The following is a 593-nucleotide window of genomic DNA, read 5'->3' as shown; positions in this document are numbered from 1 at the left end:
AAGCATGCAGTCTTACAGTATAGAATTTCATAATCGCCAGAGTTGGACATGACGTATTTTCCATCTTTGGACCAGTCAAGGTGAGTAATGAAGCTGGAGTGCCCCTGAACATACAGGGAAGTGTTTAGCACACAAACAGACTGCTATAAATCATTACAAACAACAAACAACCACGGCAAACCAGAATTAAACAGTTTGGCATCATTTAGAATACTTGACCCAAATGCTTGGCTTACTGTGCACTTTCCGAATCGTGTATAGCGCCGGCCACCCTCAGTGACGTTGTAAATGTAGATAAAGTTGTCATGGGAACCAACTGCCAAAAAGCTGCCATCTGTGTTTTGGTAAGCAGTAAAATATAAGCTATTGACCGTAAACAGGCTTATAAGAGCTACAGAACAATTTACATGCAGTAAAAGCTGCCACATTGAAGCCACTATGCCCTATGAGCCACAAACAGCTATCGCTTTTTCATTTACTAATAAACGTAATAAGGTTCACTTTTGGGAAAAAGTGTAGTTCTGTTTTATACTGTGCCCTTTATTATCGTGATTTTGTTGACCTCTGACCTGGTGAGTATCTCATTACGGACA

The 593-nt window shown here is 40.3% G+C and overlaps 1 long non-coding RNA gene across 1 annotated transcript; it reads right to left on the bottom strand.

Annotated features, from left to right (window-relative positions):
- Positions 1 to 11: 11 nt before the first annotated feature.
- Positions 12 to 593, bottom strand: LOC107735051 (uncharacterized). The gene is made up of 3 exons (XR_001639272.1): positions 570 to 593; positions 237 to 334; positions 12 to 104 (listed from the first exon to the last, which is right to left on the bottom strand). It is a non-coding gene; the product is annotated as an uncharacterized LOC107735051 (long non-coding RNA).

The sequence above is a fragment of the Sinocyclocheilus rhinocerous genome, unplaced genomic scaffold (genome assembly GCF_001515625.1).
Source record: "Sinocyclocheilus rhinocerous isolate Xijiao unplaced genomic scaffold, SAMN03320098_v1.1 C35708678, whole genome shotgun sequence".
Taxonomy (NCBI): Eukaryota; Metazoa; Chordata; class Actinopteri; order Cypriniformes; family Cyprinidae; genus Sinocyclocheilus; species Sinocyclocheilus rhinocerous.
The sequence above is the reverse complement of the archived record's forward strand: the minus strand, read 5'-3'. Positions and strand labels throughout refer to the sequence as shown.